Consider the following 17536-nt stretch of genomic DNA (forward strand, 5'->3'; position numbering starts at 1 on the left):
CTTAAAAAAAATAAAAACACAGTAAAGTTAGCCCAATTTTTGCATAATATTAAAGATGAAGTTACACCGAGTAAATCGATACCTAACATGTCACTCTTCAAAATTGCACAGGCTCGTGGAATGGCGCCAAACGTCGCTACTTAAAAATCCCCATAGGCGATGATTTAATTTTTTTTTTACTGGTTATATGTTTTGAGTTACAGAGGAGGTCTAGGGCTAGAATTATTGCTCTCGCTCTAACGTTCGCAGCGATACCTCACATGTGTGGTTTGAACACTGTTTTCATATGTAGGCGGGACTTACGTATGCGTTCGCTTCTGCATGCGAGCACATGGGGACAGGGGCGCTTTAAAAAAAAATTAAATTATTGTTCATTTTACTTTATTTATTTTAGTTTGACATTTTTTTCCCCAAAAATAAATTTTTTGATCACTTTTATTCCTATTACAAGGAATGTAAACATCCCTTGTAATAGGAATATAGCATGACAGGTCCTCTTTACAGTGATATATGGGGTCAATAAAACCCCGCATCTCACCTCTAAGCTGGGAAGCCTGAAAAAAAAAAAATAAATAAATAAAAAGATTCTGGATTTGATCGTATTGGCGAGTCGGTAGAAGCACTGGAGGGCGGCAGGAGGGGGGGGGGTGTCTATGGCTGGGTATTGCAGGGTATCACCGACTATGGCTGGGTATGGCTGGGTATCTCAGAGTATGGCTGGGTATCTCAGAGTATGGCGTTGCAGAGTATTGCGTTGCAGAGCATTGCAGGATATTGGAGGGTGTTGCAGAGCATTGCAGAGTGTTGCAGGGTATTGGCGGGTGTTGCAGAGCATTGCAGGGTATTGGTGGGTGTTGCAGAGCATTGCAGAGTGTTGAAGAGCATTGCAGAGTGTTGCAGGGTATTGGCGGGTGTTGCAGAGCGTTGCAGGGTATTGCAGAGTGTTGCAGAGTGTTGCAGAGTGTTGCAGGGTATTGCAGAGTAATGCAGAGTATTGCAGGGTATTGCAGGGTATTGCAGAGTATTGCAGGGTATTGCAGAGTATTGCAGAGTAATGCAGAGTATTGCAGAGTATTGCAGAGTATGGCAGTGTAATGCAGAGTATTGCAGTGTAATGCAGAGTATTGCAGAGTATTGCAGAGTAATGCAGAGTATTGCAGAGTATTGTAGAGTAATGCAGGGTATTGCAGGGTATTGCAGAGCATTGCAGGGTATTGCAGAGTAATGCAGGGTAATGCAGAGTATTGCAGAGTAATGCAGAGTATTTGCAGGGTATTGCAGAGTAATGCAGAGTAATGGCAGGGTATTTGCAGAGTATTTGCAGGGAATTGAGGGGTTAATTTTCGGTGAGCAGCGATGTGGGCACTGCAGATGCAGCCCACATCGCTTCTGACACCGATCTCTTCCCCCTCCGCTGTTCCGATCGGTACAGAGAGGGGGAGGGAGGAACCGGCGTCATAACATGACGCCGGTTTGTTTACAAGTGATCACTCCGTCATTTGACGGAGCGGCCGTTTACCGTTTACCGTGATGCGCCGGGTCCTGCGGACCCAGCGGTCACGGATGCTCTCGAGTGCGCGCCCCAGGGGGCGCGCGAGAGCGGAATTCTGGGAGGACGTCATATGACGGCCTCCCAGAGTTAAGAAACCACCCTGTAGCCGTCATTCGGCTATAGGGCAGTTATTAAGTGGTTAATAATGCTTAAAGTGAAACAATAAAAGTGAAATATTCCTTTAAATTTCATATCTGGGGTGTGTCTATAGTATGCCTGTAAAGTGGCACATTTTTCCCGTGTTTAGAACAGTCCTTGCACAAAATGACATTTCTAAAGGAAAGAAAATCATTTAAAAGTACTCGCGGCAATAATGAATTGTCAGTCCTGGTAATACAGATAAAAGTCATTGAAAAAAACGGCATGGGATTCCCCCAGTCCATTATCGGATTCCCCCAGTCCATTCCCCCAGTCCATTATCATACCAGGCCACATGCCCTCAACATGGAGAGGGTGCTTTGGGTAGCCCCCAAAGCACCAAGCTCACAGTACATACATAAACACTGGTTAGGCACACATTTACCCCTTTGATTGCCCTAGCTATTAATCCCTTTGATTGCCCTAGATGTTAATACCTTCCCAGCCAGGGTCATTAGTACAATGACAGTATATATTTTTAGCACTGATCACTGTATCAGTGTTACTGGTTACCACAAAGTGTCTAAACTGTCAGTTAGTGTCAGATTACCCGCTACAAGTTACTGATCGCCACTATTACTAGTATAAAAAAAAAAATTTAAAGTTCCAGTATATATACCATAGTTTGCAGATGCTATGACTTTCATGGGAACTAATCAATATATGCTTATTGGGATTATTTTTACCAAAAGTATGTAGCAGAATACATTTTGGCCTAAATTAATTAAGAAATTCGATTTTTTTTCTTTTTTTTCTTGGAAATGTTTTATAGCAGAAAGGGAAAAAAAATTGAGCGCAAAAAAAAGTGGCAATCAAATACCACCAAAAGAAAGCTATATTTGTGTGAAAAAAATGATATACATTTAATTTGAGTACAGCGTTGCATGAACGCGCAATTGTCAGTTAAAATAATGAAGTGCCAAAAAGGCAAAAATGGCCTGGTCAGGAGCTGAAGATGTTAAAAATCACCCCCGGTGCTATAGTATGCGCTTCACAGATCTCATCAATAAAAGCCAATCAATCAATAAAGAACATCAGCAACATGTGTATCTTAAGGCTCTTGGAGTGTGGCTCTGCCCCTATACGTTACGCTCAACTGTCTTCCTCAGTAGGTATTATTGAGGAAGCACATATATTACACTGAATTAAATGAGACATCCCTGCTGTCAGTGGGGGATTTCTCACTGACAGAAGCATGTAAACAAAAGAGCCAACAATAAATAGTGTGGAGTGCCCCCAAAATCCATACCAGACCTTATCCGGGCATGCAGAGTGGGGGAGCGAGCAAGTGCCCCCCTGCAGAACTATACCAGTTCAAATGCCCTAAACATGAGGGGGCACTTTGCCAGGGGGGACCCCCTGGTAAAGCACCTTGTCCCCATGTTGATCAGAGCAAGCGCTTCTTCATCACAACCTTGGCCTGGAGGTTTTGGCGGTGTGGGGGCTAGCTTCTCGGGAATCCAGAAGCCCCCTTTACAAAGAAGGCACCCAGAGTCTCCCATGTGAATGAATATGGGGTACATACCCCTTGTCACACACAAAAAAAATCAAAAGTAAACAAAAACACAGTTTTTGACAAGACATTTATGGAAAAAAATTAATTAAAAAAAACATGTCCTTTATTGCAAATCCGTTGTCAATCATGATGAGCCAGCCGGGAACATGACTTCCCCCCACTGCTGAGTAAACATAGGGGCAAAGTCACCCAGTGACATCACCCCCCATGACCTCACTCAGAGACTCCGCTCCATGATGTCATAGCAAGACTTAACATTTTGGGTTTGCATCCACTTTGTTTTTTAATTAGGCTTGCATCTTGTACAGTATAGGATTTCAGGTCATCTGTGTCCAGTCTTGCCACGAAGAGTTAATCCAGCTCTGAGCAGTCCTCTTATGTTTTTTTCAGTGAGATAACAACTGACACACAGAGAAATAGGAGTTAGTTCTTCCCCCTGGCTGTGAGTGACAGGTGATTTACATATCCATGGACGAGCGTGAGAGACATTCTATGTACTTTAGATCCCCTCCTCCTTTCTTCTCCAGCTCTCCCAGGATTGGCTGCTCTGCACCTCAGCATGATTGGGTATGCTGAAGACATGGGGTGACTTTTCTGGGTTTTGACTGGATGTTAGTGTTCATAGCAGAAGTTCAGTGTAAGAAATACACAGAAGAAAATGTATGTTGACAAGGGGGGTGTAGAGGTGGGTGGAAAGTCTACTGACATCACCACTCCACCCACGAAGTCTGGACAATAGACCCACCCACAGAATGTGCAGTTTTTCAGGTCTCATAACATACAGAGGGGGACAGGTAAGGATACATGCATGAGGCATGTATATCCTTATAGATAACCACTATGGCAGTAGTTTATAAAGGATGAGAGTGGGTTTACATCCACTTTAAGGAACTCCCAAAATGGTATATAAAGATGGATAAAAACTCATTATTCGTTATTCACAAAAAAAGACCAGCCCCAGTAATGCCTTATTAAGGTAAAGTGACAATATGTGTGTGAACCTACCTGTCCACCCCCCCCCCCCCCCCAAACTCACTGATATTCTCTTTTTCAGTGATCTCACAACATTTCTCCCTCTGTCATAACTTCCACTAAAATAATCGGTGTTGGAGCATTGAGGGAGCAGTGACATCACCCCTCTTGTAATGTGACAGTGCTTTGGGCCAAGGAATTGGCTGCTAGACCCAAGCACTGCATAACGGAAGGAAATCACATGCTCCAGAATACCTGATAGTACCATGTATTTTGTTCCTACAGCAATGAAGAAAGGAGTAATGGAAAATCCCCAGAAAAAGGTGAATAATAATGGGTTACACTTTGCACTGCAAGTGCACTTGGAAGTGCAGTAACTCTAGATCTAAGGGGCTGAAATGAGTGGCAGCTCTGCTGATTTTATCATTCAATCATGTGCAAGCTAAAATTCAGTTTTTTATTTTGCTTACATGTCCCCCTCGGATCTACAGCGACTTTACTTCCAAGTGCACTTTCAAGTGTACTTGCAGTGCAAAGTGGTTTTTCCTTTGGCAAATAACCCCCTCTGTTACTTTGCTCTGAAATGAGTTGAGCTTAGCTTCTTCTTAGGCCGCGTACACACGGGCGGACTGTTCGCCCAACTTTGTCCGCTGAACAGTGTTTCAGCGGACAGTCCGCTCGTGTGTGGGCTTCAGCGGACAGTTTCAGCGGACTGTCCGCCCATGTGTGAGCCAGTCCGCTGTACTTTCGAAATGAGCGGACTGTTCCCGCCCGGAGAAAAGTCTGCTCATTCCGAGCGCGTCTCCAGGTAGGCGGGGCCCGCGAAGGAGACGTCGCGGGCTCCGCCGCCTGGTATGGACTTAAAGGGGAACTCCAACGCCGAAAAAAATTGGCATGGGGGTCCCCCCAAAGTCCACAACAGACCCTTGTCCGAGCACGCTACCCGGCCGGCCAGGAAAGGGGGGCGAGCAAGCGTGCCCCCCTTCTGAGCCGTACCAGGCCGCGTGCCCTCAACATGGGGGGTGCCTTGGGGAAGGGGGGGCCGCGCGGCCCCCCCACCCCAAAGCACCTTGTCCCCATGTTGATGAGGACAGGGGCCTCTTCCCGACAACCCTGGCCGCTGGATGTCGGGGTCTGCGGGCGGGGGGCTTATCGGAATCCGGGAGCCCCCTTTAATAAGGGGGCCCCCGGATACCGGCCCCCCACCCTATGTGAATGAGTATGGGGTACAATGTACCCCTACCCATTCACCTGTAAAATAAAAGTACCCAAAAAAAAACACAACACACGAGATAAAATATTTTATTGCACAGCTCCGGGGGTCTTCCGTCTTCAGGGGTCTTCTCGCCGGACTCCTCCGCTATCTTCTTGTAGCTCTTTTGCTAGCGGAGGAGTCCGGCTTTCTTCCTCCCCGCCGCCGGCCTCTTCTCCCGACTTCGGGGGTCTTGTCCCCCTCTTCGGTTCTTCTGCTGGGCCACCGCGCCTTCTTATAGCTCTTTTGCAGGCGGTGGCCCGGTCTTCTGTCACCGCTGTCGCCGTCGCCTTCCGTTCTTCTTCTTCTTCTTCTTCTTCTTCTTCTTCTTCTCCAGGAGATGTTGATACCATGTGACACCGCCCCATTGTCACTATATAAGTGGCCGCGCAGCGCGGCTCTGGCATTCCGGCCGGAGAGAGCGACGTGTCAACATCTCCTGGAGAAGAAGAAGAAGAAGAAGAAGAAGAAGAAGAAGAAGAAGAACGGAAGGCGACGGCGACGGCGACAGCGGCGGCAGAAGAACCGAAGAGGGGGACAAGACCCCCGAAGTCGGGAGAAGAGGCCGGCGGTGGGGAGGAAGAAAGCCGGACTCCTCCGCTAGCAAAAGAGCTACAAGAAGATAGCGGAGGAGTCCGGCGAGAAGACCCCCGAAGACGGAAGACCCCCGGAGCTGTGCAATAAAATATTTTATCTCGTGTGTTGTGTTTTTTTTGGGTACTTTTATTTTACAGGTGAATGGGTAGGGGTACATTGTACCCCATACTCATTCACATAGGGTGGGGGGCCGGTATCCGGGGGCCCCCTTATTAAAGGGGGCTCCCGGATTCCGATAAGCCCCCCGCCCGCAGACCCCGACAACCAACGGCCAGGGTTGTCGGGAAGAGGCCCTTGTCCTCATCAACATGGGGACAAGGTGCTTTGGGGTGGGGGGGCCGCGCGGCCCCCCCTTCCCCAAGGCACCCCCCATGTTGAGGGCACGCGGCCTGGTACGGCTCAGAAGGGGGGGCACGCTCGCTCGCCCCCCTTTCCTGGCCGGCCGGGTAGCGTGCTCGGACAAGGTTCTGTTGTGGACTTTGGGGGAACCCCCACGCCGATTTTTTTCGGCGTTGGGGTTCCCCTTTAAGTCCATTCCAGGCGGCGGAGCCCGCGACGTCTCCGTCGCGGGCCCCGCCTACCTTGACACGCGCTCGAAATGAGCGGACTGTCCTCCTCGTGTGTGGGCGAGTCCGTTCATTTCAAAAGTTGCGCGGACTTAGTACGACGAACTTAGTCCGCTCAAAAAGTGCCGTGTGTGGGCAAGTTCGTTCATTCAAAAGTTTGAGCAGACTGTTTGACGAACTTAGTTTCGGCAGACAGTCCGTCCGTGTGTACGCGCCCTTACACAGTGTATGTTCCAGGGTTTCAGTGACCTTTCTTCACTCTACTTAACCAGTTCCCGACCGGCGCACGCCGATGTACGTTGGCAGAATGGCACGGGCAGGCATATTGGCGTGCAGGTACGTGCATTTTTAAATGCCACCATGAATCCAGTCGCAGGTCCCACGGACTCGATCGCCGCAGGGATACCGTTGTAAACAGCATCTCCCCGTTCTGCCTAGCAACAAGTGACGCTGATCTCTGCTCTATGTGATTGGAGCAGAGATCAATGTTCACTAACACAAAGCCCAGCCCCCCACAGTTAGTAACACGCCCCTAGGAACACTTAATCCCTACACTGCCACCCCCTGGTTAACCCCTTCACTGCCAGTGCCATTTACACATTGATTGCTGTATAAATGACAATGGTCCCAAAAATGTGTCAAAAATGTCCAATGTGTCCTCCATAATGTTGCAGTCACAATAAAAATTGCCGTCATAACTAGTAAAAAAAAAAAAAATATTAATAAAAATACCATAAAAATATCCCCTATTTTGTAAACGCTATAACTTTTGCGCAAACCAATAAATAATCGCTTATTGCGATTTTTATACCAAAAATATGTAGAAGAATACGTATCAGCCTAAACTGAGGGAAAAAATGTTTTTTTATATATTTTTGGGGGATATTTATTATAACAAAAAGTAAAAAATTATGCGTTTTTTTCAAAATTGTCGCTCTATTTTTGTTTATAGCGCAAAAAATAAAAACCACAGGGGTGATAAAATACCACCAAAAGAAATCTCTATTTGTGGGAAAAAAAGGACATCAATTTTGCTTGGATGCCACATTGCATGACCGCGCAATAGTCAGTTAAATCGACGCAGTGTCGAATCGCAAAAAGTGAAAAAGTGGTCTGGTCTTAAGCCAGCAAAATGGTCCGGTCTGAAAGTGGTTAAATACTTCATTGTACAAATATGCATTTACACAGAATTTTTATCAAGTTTTACACAGCTGTTATTTCCTTTTTAAACAAGCTTTTAGAAAACTGTAATCATTTGTTCCTTATTGACCCTAACCAGATGACTTTTTCTTAATACTTCATTGAATTTGCATTAGATGGTTTAGCTTGCTTGGGGGGCTTATAGTTTGAAGCACATTAGCTGTTCTGTGTTCTATTTTAAAAGTCATTTGAGCTACTTTGCAAATATACCGTATATTACTGTAAATATTGGAAAATTTTGAAAATATATGTTTATGCTTGCTATTTTATTTCAGTTACACAAAGTCAGCTGCTTTGTAAAATTTTAGGTGACCCGAAGACATATATTTAGAGGTTAGTTATCTTTTCGTTCTTTTTTTTTTAATATGTGATGTGATGAGATTGAACTTGACACATATGTTCAATATGCAGCACACAAAATAAAGAGAATGCTCAGGGGCAAGCGAGTGAATTATCAGTAAACTACCATGAATGTTCATGTTTTTTGTAATGCTTAAATGCTTGTAACATGTAATTTCTCACATTGCAGGCACAGGGAAATTCATCATGTGTTATTTAATAAATGTATTAATATAAATAAAAAATAAAAGGTTTAATGTAAATCATCAAAATGTAATTTTTTATTTGTGTAAGGGATTCTGCAGCTTCACTCAGACAGGCTCACAAAGTAAAGTGATTTTTGATAAAGGACGTCACCTAAGAAATTGACCTAATACTTACGTGATCATAGGTAGGCTATTGTATACTCCATATGAGTCTTTAAGAATATTTTAAATGCCTGATATTAACCACTTTCAGACCGGACCATTTTGCTGGTAAATGACCAGAGGTCTTTTTACAATTTGGCACTGCGCTGCTTTAACTGGTAATTGCGCGGTCATGCAATGTTGTACCCAAACAAAATTTGCGTCCTTTTCCTCCCACAAATAGAGCTTTCTTTTGATGGTATTTGATTGCCTCTGCGATTTTTATTTTTTTGCGATATAAACTTAAAAAGACCGAAAATTTTGAAAAAAAATGATATTTTCTACTTTTTGTTATTAGAAAAATCCAATAAACTCAATTTTAGTCATACATTTAGGCCAAAATGTATTCAGCCACATGTCTTTGGTAAAAAAAAAGTCAATAATTGTATATTTATTGGTTTGCGCAAAAGTTGTCACATCTACAAACTAAGGTACGTTTTCTGGAATTTACGCAGCTTTTAGTTTACGACTGCCTATCTAATTTCTTGAGGTGCTAAAATGGCAGGGCAATACAAAACCCCCCCAAATGACCCCATTTTGGAAAGTAGACACCCTAAGGAAATTGATAAGTGGCATGTTGAGCCCATTGAATATTTTATTTTTTTGCCTCAAGCGATTGAATAATGACAAAAAAATTATTATTATTTTTTTTACACAAAGTTGTCACTAAATGATATATTGCTCACGCATGCTATGGGCATATGTGAAATGACACCCCAAAATAAATTCTGCTGCTTCTCCTGAGTACGGGGATACCACATATGTGGGACTTTTTGTGAGCCTAGCCGCGTACGGGGCCCCGAAAACCAAGCACCGCCTTCAGGCTTTCTAAGGGCGTAAATTTTTGATTTCACTTCTCACTACCTATTACAGTTTTGAAGGCCATAAAATGCCAAGATGGCACAAAACCCCCACAAATGACCCCATTTTAGAAAGTAGACACCCCAAGCTATTTGCTGAGAGGCATTTTGAGTCCATGGAATATTTTATATTTTGCCACAAGTTGCGGGGAAATTACAAACTTTAATTTTTTTTTATTTTTTTTTCACAAAGTTGTCACTAAATGATATATTGCTCACACATGCTTTGGGCATATGTGAAATGACACCCCAAAATAAATTCTGCTGCTTCTCCTGAGTACGGGGATACCACATATGTGGGACTTTTTGGGAGCCTAGCCGCGTACGGGGCCCCGAAAACCAAGAACCGCCTTCAGGTTTTCTAAGGGCGTAAATATTTGACTTCACTCCTCACTACCTATTACAGTTTTGAAGGCCATAAAATGCCAAGATGGCACAAAACCCCCACAAATGACCCTATTTTAGAAAGTAGACACCCCAAGCTATTTGCTGAGAGGCATGTTGAGTCCATGGAATATTTTATATTTTGCCACAAGTTGCGGGAAAATTACAAACTTTTTTTTTTTTTTTTTTTTCACAAAGTTGTCACTAAATGATATATTGCTCACGCATGCCATGGGCATATGTGAAATGACACCCCAAAATAAATTCTGCTGCTTCTCCTGAGTACGGGGATACCACATATGTGGGACTTTTTGGGAGCCTAGCTGCGTACGGGGCCCCGAAAACCAAGCACTGCCTTCAGGCTTTCTAAGGGCGTTACAGTTTTGAAGGCCATAAAATGCCAAGATGGCACAAACCCCCCCAAATGACCCCATTTTGGAAAGTAGACACCCCTAAATTTAGGGGTACACTAGTGAGACTAGGTAATAAATGGCGGGTGCCCTGAAACTATAAAAAAATAACTAACCAACCAGCGTCACCTGTAACAGTTATATGGTGATCACTGGTGAAAGGGTTAACTAGGGGGCAATCAGGGGGCTTTATGCGGTAGTATATGGGGGTCCCTGGCGCTATAAAAAGCTGCGGCGAACCTAAATACCTACCTGCCTAACTAGCGTCACCTGTGACACTAATACAGCGATCAGAAAAACGATCGCTTATTAGGCTGGGTTCACACTGGAGCGATGCGGGAACGCCACGAATCCGCGGCGGGTTCCCGCATCACATGCCTCCCGGCGGTAGTTCACACTGCCCTATGCGAACTGCTGGGAGTGTCAGTGAAACGTAATGACACCCCCAGATCAGTTCGCATATCGCAGTGCGATCTGCAAACTCGGATCGCATGGTGTGAACACCCATGCGATCCGATTCTGCTGCGGACCAAAAAAAGGGTCCCGTGCGAGTTTGCGGCGGGTGCGGCGGGTGCGACACGAATTCAGCCATACTATCTGTATGGCTGAACTCGAATCGCACAGAGATCGGATGTGATTTGCACTGCAGTGCGGTGCGAATCACATCCGTTCTCATAAACCGCTGCAATGTGAACCCAGCCTTAGTGACACTGGCGACGGGGGGTGATCACGGGGTTAAACCTTTATTGGGGGGTTAGGGGGGTACCTTAGAACTAAAGGGGGCTAACCCTAACTGCCCTAACAGTTATTACAGTCACAAATGACACCCGCCGGGTGATCAGGGGGTTAAACCTTTATTAGGTAATAAATGGCGGGTGCCCTGAAACTATAAAAAAATAACTAACCAACCAGCGTCACCTGTAACAGTTATATGGTGATAACTGGTGAAAGGGTTAACTAGGGGGCAATCAGGGGGCTTTATGCGGTAGTATATGGGGGTCCCTGGCGCTATAAAAAGCTGAGGCGAACCTAAATACCTACCTGCCTAACTAGCGTCACCTGTGACACTAATACAGCGATCAGAAAAACGATCGCTTATTAGGCTGGGTTCACACTGGAGCGATGCGGGAACGCCACGAATCCGCGGCGGGTTCCCGCATCGCATGCCTCCCCGCGGCAGTTCACACTGCCCTATGCGAACTGCTGGGAGTGTCAGTGAAATGTTAATGACACCCCCAGATCAGTTCGCATATCGCAGTGCGATCTGCAAACTCGGATCGCATGGTGTGAACACCCATGCGATCCGATTCTGCTGCGGGCCAAAAAAAGGGTCCCGTGCGAATTTGCGGCGGGTGCGGCGGGTGCGATGCGAATTCAGCCATACTATCTGTATGGCTGAACTCGAATCGCACAGAGATCGGATGTGATTTGCACTGCAGTGCGGTGCGAATCACATTCGTTCTCATAAACCGCTGCAATGTGAACCCAGCCTTAGTGACACTGGCGACGGGGGGTGATCACGGGGTTAAACCTTTATTGGGGGGGTTAGGGGGGTACATTAGAACTAAAGGGGGCTAACCCTAACTGCCCTAACAGTTATTACAGTCACAAATGACACCAATGCAAAAATAAAAATAAAAAATAAAAAAAAATGACATTGGTGTCACTGTGACTGGGGGGCAGGGGTAATTGGGGGGGTGATCGGGGGGGGGGTGTGAGTGTGCCTGGCATGTTCTACTGTGTAGTGTCGTGTTGGTGCAACTCACCGATCCTCTCTCCTCGGTGTCGGAACGAAAAATACCGACACGGAGGAGAGATTACATCACTTCCTCTCCTGTGTTTACATTACAGGAGAGGAAGTGATGTCACGGAGCATTTTCATTCGTCGGGAGCGATCGCGAGGGGGTGGCCATGAATGAATGGCGTCCCCTCGTCCGGGATCGCTCCCGAACGAATACCGACCGCCGCAGGCACCGGGCGGGGGCCCAATCGGGCCCCCGACCCGCGGGCAGGCAAGGACGTACATGTAAGCCCTTATGCCTGCCCGTGCCATTCTGTCGACGTACATCGTCGTGCGCCGGTCGGGAAGTGGTTAAATACTCCATCAATGAAAGAAAAGGGTGCTACTACCCCAGATTATGTAGAGATCCATCTGAGCTATCGGATGTAGGATGTGCAGTCGCTCAGCTGTCAAAGATGTAATGGATAGAAGACAATCTGCAACTCCTTACATGCTCTTAAATAAGTCCAAATTTACTGTAACTCCATAAAAGATAGATATATAAAGCAGATCTGAAACGTATAGGGAGAGGTGTAGGTGAAGCTGCCTTTTCCTAATGTGCGATATTAGTAATGAATCAAAAGTATGTGTATACATTAAATTATTGCAAAATAATTTGCTGCCTCTTTAAATATTATGTGCATAAATAAATAATAGAGAAATGAGTGTACTGTCTCCTTAAAAATAGTCTGCATACCCAATAGTTGTATCTCCTCAAAAGTATCCTAATGTATTGGATACAAGGCATTCTATGAAATACACAACAATAAAGTGGTAACGTGCTTAATGTTCAAAAAACATATATGGAACCAATATCATGTATAAAAACTGCATATACTGTAAACATATCAAAAAAGAATCCGTGATATCATTGGCACGATAGTAGTCCACAGTATTTTATATGAAACTCTAAATAAAGATAAAGTGCTCTGTGTGCTCAATGTGCAAAAAAGTACATATATACAGTTGAAAAAAAGTATGTGAACCCTTTTGGAATGATGTGGACTTCTGCACAAATTGGTCATTGTCATGGTTATGCAATAGAGTTTGTCTGCTTACCTGTCTCCATGTGTTCATCTCTAGAGATCAGCCGACCCTCACCTGACTGCTTTTGTAATCCATCCACATGGCTCCACCCTATTAACCTGTGCACTGCAGGCCAACCCTACTGATCAACCTTTGTGTGTTTGGCTTCCTGTTACCTGCCATGTGCTCTTCTGTTGCTCTGTTACCAACTTTGGTGTGTCCCTGACTATCCCTGTCTGCTTGTGGCCCTGACCTTGCCTTTATCCCTCACTATCCCTATCCTCCTGTTGCCTACTGTGGGTGTGAGCTGGGGGACCCTGGGGGTCGCGACCTGGAGCCAGTTGCAGCCCAGTCCATTCTCACCACTAGAGGCTCTGGTGAACACCTGCTGGCTCTTAGACCATGCCCCAGGGAATCTTACGCTCTACCCCGGTGGGATCTGTCTTGGTGTTCTGGTGGCCCTGCCTTCCTTATCACCTTGACTCCTGTCCGCAGCAGACAGCCATAGGGTCCACAAACTTGCAGTGCACTCCTGATCCCTACGGTGTGCATCTGTCACCTGGCCTCAAGGTGACCTGACAGTCATAAAATGTGATCTGATCTTTATCTAAGTCACAATAATAGACAATCACAGCTGCTTCAACTAATAACACACAAAGAATTAAATGTTACCATGTTTTTATTGAACACACCATGTAAACATTCACAGTGCAGGTGGAAAAAAGTATGTGAACCCCTAGACTAAAGAGATCTCCAAGAGCTAATTGGAGTGAGGTGTCAGCCAACTGGAGTCCATCCAATGAGATGAGATTGGAGGTGTTGGTTACAGCTGCCCTGCCCTATAAAACCACACACCAGTTCTGGGTTTGCTTTTCACAAGGAGCATTGCCTGCCTCGCACAAAAGAGCTCTCAGAAGTCCTACGATTAGGAATTGTTGCATAAAGCTGGAAAGGGTTATAAAAGTATCTCCAAATGCCTTGCTGTTCATCAGTCCATGGTAAGACAAATTGTCTATAAATGGAGAAAGTTCAGCACTGCTGCTACTCTCCTTAGGAGTGGGCGTCCTGTAAAGATGACTGCAAGAGCACAACACAGACTGCTCAATGAGGTGAAGAAGAATCCTAGAGTGTCAGCTAAAGACTTACAAAAGTCTCTGGCATATGCTAACATCCATGTTAGTGAATCTATGATACATAAAACACTAAACAAAAATTGATTTCATGGAAGGATACCACAGATACCATTGCTGCACATTTACAGTTTGCACAAGAGCACCTGAATGTTTCACAGCAGTACTGGCAAAATATTCTGTGGACAGATGAAACCAAAGTCGAGTTGTTTGGAAGAAACACACAACAATATGTGTGGAGAAAAAGAGGCACAGCACACCAACATCAAAACCTCATCCCAACTGTAAAGTATGTTGGTGGGGGCATCGTGGTTTAGGGCTGCTTTGCTGCATCAGGGCCTGGACGGATTACTATCATAGAAGGAAAAAATAATTCTCATGTTTATAAAGACATTTTGCAGGAGAACTTAAGACCATCTGTCCACCAGCTGAAGCTCAACAGAAGATGGGTGTTGCAACAGGACAATGACCCAAATCATAGAAATAAATCAACAACAGAATGGCTTAAACAGAAGAAAATACACCTTCTGGAGTGGCCCAGTCAGAGTCCTGACCTCAACCAGATTGAGATGCTGTGGCATGACCTCAAGAAAGCGATTCACACCAGACATCCGAAGAATATTGCTGAACTGAAACAGTTCTGTAAAGAGGAATGGTCAAGAATTACTCCTGACCGTTGTGCACGTCTGATCTGCAACTACAGGAAACATTTGATTGAAGTTATTGCTGCCAAAGGAGGTTCAACCAGTTATTAAATCCAAGGGTTCAAATACTTTTTCCACCTGCAATGTGAATGTTTACATGGTGTGTTCAATAAAAACATGGTAACATTTAATTCTTTGTGTGTTATTAGTTTAAGCAGACTGTGATTGTTTATTGTTGTGACTTAGATGAAGATCAGATCACATTTTATGACCAATTTGTGCAGAAATCCATATCATTCCAAAAGGGTTCACATACTTTGTTTTGCAACTGTATGTGCATATATGTCCATATATAATGTATTTTTTGCACATTGTGTTATCACTTTATTGTTATGTACTTCATAGAGCCCCATGTTTTCAATACATTAGGATACCTTTGAGGAGATACAACCATTGGCTATGCACACTATATTTAATGAGACAGTACACTAATTTCTAATTATTTGGTATGCACATCATATTTAAAGAGACAGCACGCAATTTTCCCAAAAATTATTTATACACATACTTTTGATTTATTACTAATATCGCACATTAGGAAGAGGCAGCGCCACCTACATCTCTCTCCCTTTACATTGATTTGTCCATCACACCTTAGTGGGATTTCTAATGTAGGAAGCAGCCTTACTATATCACCATAGCACAGGATCCACTACTCTATATTATGGCTGAAACCTGTTAACATCTGCTGTATATATCTATATTTTATGGCGTTACAATAAATTTGGACTTATTTAAGAGCATGTAAGGAGTTGCAGATTGCCTTTTATCCTGATTTTAAATACACCTTATGTAGGGATGAGCTTCGTGTTCGAGTCAAACGTACGTTAGACTCGAACATTGGCTGTTCGGCCGTTCGGCGAATTCCGAACGTTTGGGCCGCTCGCGTCAAAATTCGAGTGGCGCGCACGGACCACAATGCACTGCGGTGGCGCAGTGCATTGCTGGCTCATGATTGGCCAAGCATGCACTGTGACCCCGCATGCTTGGCCAATCGTAGCGCCAGCAGCGAGGAGAGCCATGATTGGCCACAGGCATCCTGCCTGTGGCCAATCATAGCTCAGGCTGTGTAGTGCACGCCCCACCCTATATAAGGCCGCCTTTGAGGCGGCCTCGTGTAGTGTGTTAGCATCTGAAGCAGTGGGTGTTCTGTGTACCTTCAACACAGTACACACCAATCGTTTTTGGCTGATTTCCTATCTTGCTGCTGTGTAGTGGTTGTTGTCTGTGCCCTGACCGCAGTATACACCACTATATTCACCTCACCTATATAGCTAGTGATCTAGCTTTAACCACTTAACAACTGCCCATTGCCGATTAACGGCTTCAGGGCGGTTGTTTAACTCTGAGAGGCCGTTAATTAACGGCCTCCCAGAATTCTGCTCTTGCGCGCCCCCTGGGGCGCGCACTCGAGAGCATCCGTGACCGCCGGGTCCACAGGACCCGGCGCATCACGGATCACGGTAAACGGCCGCTCGTCGCGGCCGTTTACCACGTGATCGCTCTGTCAAATGACGGAGTGATCACTTGTAAACAAACCGGCGTCATGTTATGACGCCGGTTCCTCCCTCCCCTCTCTGTACCGATCGGTACAGCGGAGGGGAAAGAGATCGGTGTCAGCAGCGATGTGGGCTGCATCTGCAGTGCCCACATCGCTGCTCACCGAATTTAACCCCTCAATTCCCTGCCAATACTCTGCAATACCAGTGCATACTCTGCAGTACCCTGCCATTACTCTGCAGTACCCCGCCATTACTCTGCAGTACCCCGCCATTACTCTGCAGTGCAGTACCCTGCCATTACTCTGCAGTACCCTGCCATTACTCTGCAGTACCCCCCATTACTCTGCAGTACCCCCCAATACTCTGCAGTACCCCCCAATACTCTGCAGTACCCGCCATTACTCTGCAGTACCCCGCCATTACTCTGCAGTGCAGTACCCTGCCATTACTCTGGAGTACCCTGCCATTACTCTGCAGTACCCCCCATTACTCTGCAGTAACCCCCATTACTCTGCAGTACCCTACCATTACTCTGGAGTACCCCCCAATACTCTGCAGTACCCTGCTATTACTCTGTAGTACCCCGCCAATACCCCGCCAATACTCTGCAATACCCTGCCATAAATTGCCATACCCAGCCATACTCGGAGATACCTAGCCATACTCGGTGATACCCTGAAATACCCAGCCATAGACGCCCCCCACCCCTCACCGCCCTCCGGTGCTTCTACCAACTCGCCAGTACGATCAAAGCCAGAATCTTTTTTTTATTTTTTATTTCAGGCTTCCCAGCCTAGAGGTGAGATGTGGGGTCATATTGACCCCCAGATTTCACTGTAAAGAGGACCTGTCACCCCATATTCCTATTACAAGGGATGTTTACATTCCTTGTAATAGGAATAAAAGTGATCAAAAATATATTTTTGGGGAAAAAAATGTCAAACTAAAATAAATAAAGTAAAATGAACAAAAAATAAAAAACTGAGAGGTGATTAACCACTTTCAGACCGGACCATTTTGCTGGTAAATGACCAGAGGTCTTTTTACACTTTGGCACTGCGCTGCTTTAACTGGTAATTGCGCGGTCATGCAATGTTGTACCCAAACAAAATTTGCGTCCTTTTCTTCCCACAAATAGAGCTTTCTTTTGATGGTATTTGATTGCCTCTGCGATTTTTATTTTTTGCGATATAAACGTAAA

The sequence above is a fragment of the Lithobates pipiens genome, unplaced genomic scaffold, assembly GCF_037356315.1.
Source record: "Lithobates pipiens isolate NorthernLeopardFrog02 unplaced genomic scaffold, aLitPip1_a1.2 Scaffold_27, whole genome shotgun sequence".
Classification (NCBI taxonomy): Eukaryota; Metazoa; Chordata; class Amphibia; order Anura; family Ranidae; genus Lithobates; species Lithobates pipiens.